Below are 3,857 nucleotides of genomic sequence, written 5' to 3'. Positions count from 1 at the left end.
GGTTGCCAAGATGCAGAAGCCTGGAGAAAGAGCCCCTTGGAGCTGAAACTCAGGCCCTTGAGGAGAGAGTCCTACTCAGCTGGTATTGGTATCTCTGAGCTCTGGTGGGGGGCAGGTTCTGAGCTTTGGGAGACCACCAAACATTAAGGAAGCGTGCTGCTCAGCTGGCGTCGGTGTCTCCGCACACAGAGGAGAGGACCTGTGTGGCTCCCACACTCGGAGGGGGCATTGCTTGGCCGGTGCTGGTATCAGTGGGCGTGATGAGAGTAATTCTGTGAGTATTGTAAAGAGTGCAAACTGGATTCAAATGCTGCTGCTGGAACGAACTGGCACAGCTGGGTGAAGAAGCAAGGTGGGTGAGTCACACCAACAAAAACAGGAAGCCGCCAGGAAGAAGCAAGTCCCTTCTCCCACCTCCAGCCTTGCAGGCTGCTTCTTATGCCCCCACTGCCGGAGCCTTGCAGGGATCCATCTAGCAGGGCAGAAATGTGGTTTGCAGAGACCCAGCCCCAGTGTCACTAAAGAGAGAGTAAAGAGAGTGGGTTTAAAGCTGAGAGAGAATAACTTAATACCAGAATAGTCCTACTGCAATGGGGGAAACAATTGGAGGCACCAAGCCTGGCGTCAGGAATAAAGGGCATGTTGGGCATATTCCCAGCGGTAGACAATCCTTGGGAGTGACTGGCCCAGTTTAATGTGTTTACATTGGGAACGGTCTCCAATGGCCACATCTGTATTATGTAACTCCATCCACTGACCATAGCTGACTTATCCAGGGTGATCACCTAACACAAGCTGAATTCAGATTCTGTTTCTAATGTTTGAAATTTGGAAAAGATACACCTCAACCCTGGGAATCATCAAAGCTGAGTTAAGTAAATGGATCTGTGGACACCCCCTGCTGAGGTTGCTGGAGATCACCTGGCCCTTCCCTTCCCATGTTCTTGGTTGTTCAACTCCAGCTCTGATCGCATGAGCTAACTCAGAAAACTTGCAATAAATTCTCCCTTTTCCTTAAGCTAGCCAGAGCCCTTTCTGCTGCTTCATATTTTCTCTAGCCTCCCAGAGCTTACATTCCAGGGGAGTTTAAGAAATGTAAACAACATCAACACTGAGGGTTGCCAAGTGTTCTAGGAGAGGGAAAGAGAGTAAGCGGAGGTGTGAGCACAGAGCAGGGGCACCTAAGCTCATGGGTGGGGACAGAAGTGAGGGAAAAGCAGGAACGGGGTGAGTGGCGGGGTTGAATACTCCAGACACAGGAATCAGTTTGAAGGCCCAGAGGCAAAAGAAAGTGTGACATGTTTGAGTAAAAGCAGCTCAGATTGGTTCACGTAGAGAAGTAGGTGGAGTGTTGTATGAAAGGAGAGAAGGTTAGCACTCCCGTTGACCCAGGGACAAGGATGGAAGAGGCCCTTGGACCTGACAACACACATACGGTCAAAGCATTGCCACCTACTTCGTGGCATCTAACCATTATTTTTAAACCAAAACAGAAACATACATACAGAGAAGACATTAGTGGTTACCACAGGGGAAGGGTAAAGGGAATCCACTGTATGGTAACAAATGGAAACTAAGTTTTTGGTGGTGAGCATGGTGTAGTGTATATAGAAGTAGACATATAAAGTACACATGAAACTTACATAATGTTATAAACCAATGTTACCGCAATAAAAAATAAATTAAAAAGAAAAAAAGAAGCAGGTGGAATAGAGAGGCATGATAACAACAGCTCAATTATTGAAGGTTTATTATGTACCAGGCATGATTCTAAACAGCTCTAGGTGCTAACTGATTTAGTCCTTGTAATAATCCAAAGAGAAGGCAATATTGTTGGGAGACACCGCTCCCTGGGCAGACAGAGATTTTATCTCCTCCAGAGCAGAAGTAGGTTTGTTTATTATATTTGTCTATTATAATAAGGATAATGTTTCCTGCTGGAGCGAAGTTCAGGCAGATTTGCTCACAGCCATTTAAAAAGAGTTGGGATTCCTAAGCTCAGGGTTTTTAGCTGTGACGCGAACGCACTGCGTGTGCAGCATCAACCTGGCCTTGCATCGATTCGCACTGGGGATCTTGGAGGACAAGGGGGACCAACACAAACATGAAGTTCATGTCACCCGCCGTGCTGCGAATGGTAAAGCCCTTTTCCTCTGACCTAGGAGTCTCGTGTCTTCTGCCAGCATCCATGAAAGCAAGGCAAGCTAGCTCTGGAGCAGGGTAAGTTCTCAGAGCTCTTGACAAATGTTATCTTCTTCTGGAGGGGAAACAGAAAGAACTCAAGTACTTTATCCGAGGTCACAAAGCCGATGAGGGGGCTAAAACGTGAACCCCCTGTGGACCAGCTCCAGAGCCTGAGGCCTTACCCACTGAGGCTGAAGAAGCAAGAAGGAGCTGCGTCTGCAGGAGCTTGTGAGCCACACTACAGGGCTTAAATAGCTCATAAGAGTCACAAGCAGTCTATTCGTTTGGGTGGGTTAGCTGCTGTAACCGGTAGATGTCAATACGCATTTTGGCTCAAACTCAACAGAAAATGATTTCTTGCTCATGTAATAGTTTGAAGCAGAAGAGTCTGGTCAGTGGGCAGCTCTGTTCCACATGGTGATTCGGAAACTAAGACTCCTTCCATCTTGTGGCTCCCTAGGGTCTTATCTGCTTCCAGCCAGAAGAGATGAGAAGAGAACATGGCAAACCACATTTATTTCTTAAAATCCATGGCCTAGAGGTGACTGGCACCATGTTTGCTAACATTCCATTGGCAAGAGCTAATCACGTAGTCACACCAAGAAACAAAGGAGCCTGTCAAACGTACCCACTCTTTCCTAATTATAACTTCATCCTGGGGAAGGGAGCATAAACCTAGGAGCACAGCTAGCACTCTGTGCCACAGAGCCACTCAGAGGTTTAAACAAGCAGGATAACAAGTTAGACTGACAGTGCAGATCACTGGATGTACTGGACATATTTGTCCATATCGTCCAAACAGCATGGACATTTGTTTGGAGGGAATAAGACAGCAAACAGGAAATAAGCCAGGGATGTGCTGTAGTAATCTAGGTAGGTCTGGTGGAATAAAGCAGCCAAGAGAAAACAATGAGGAAGGCGGGAAGTAGACAGAATCAGGAACTTTTCAGAAGGTGAAATCTACAGGATGCTGTCTCTGCTAAAGTACATCCATGCTCTTACCCAACCACGTGTCTGCTGGCCTTTTTTGACCCTGTCCCTACTGCTATTCCTGGTTTTATTTTCACAGTCTAATAATAAATGTTAGAGGGGGCAGGAGGGAAGAGATATAGCAAATATAAAAAAAGAAAACTCAAAATGAACACTTTCATGCAGATTCGCACACTCTCACAGAGACGCACTGCAGACCCAGAATTGCCCTCTCCGTAGTCCCACTGCAGAAGGAGTGGTGAGCAGCAAATAATTTATTTGTGAATAATCTATGCTTATTTAAGGAACATATTTGTGTGTGGGGGGGTGTGAAAGGATCTGTGTTCTAGTCTTTATCATAAAGATTATATAGATTACGGAGACTGCACATGGCATAAAATGTAAATGAGGTTTCCCAAGAAGCCAACTCTGAGATGGAGATTGGCGCACAGGAAAGTTTATTTGGGGGGATTGCTCTGAGTCATCACCTGTCGAGGCATGTAGGCAGCATAGTTGGTCACAGGGAGAAGCTGATCTGCAGTGCAATAGCGACAGGGGCCTCAGCCAATCCTACACGGAGGTCTGGAGCTTGCATTGTGTATAAGTCAGGGTTCTCCAAAGAGAAAGAACCAATTACATATATATATATATATTGCAAATTCTCCCTTCCTCTGCCTTTTTGTTCTATTCAGATCTTCAGCAGA

General features: G+C 46.2%; 1 pseudogene; it reads left to right on the top strand.

Moving 5' to 3' along the window:
- The first annotated feature begins 1,348 nt into the window (after positions 1-1,348).
- Positions 1,349-1,482, top strand: LOC116763853 (annotated as a pseudogene).
- Positions 1,483-3,857: the final 2,375 nt, after the last annotated feature.

The sequence above is a fragment of the Phocoena sinus genome, chromosome 12 (genome assembly GCF_008692025.1).
Source record: "Phocoena sinus isolate mPhoSin1 chromosome 12, mPhoSin1.pri, whole genome shotgun sequence".
In the NCBI taxonomy this organism is placed as follows: Eukaryota; Metazoa; Chordata; class Mammalia; order Artiodactyla; family Phocoenidae; genus Phocoena; species Phocoena sinus.
This window is presented reverse-complemented; position numbering and strand designations above follow the sequence as displayed.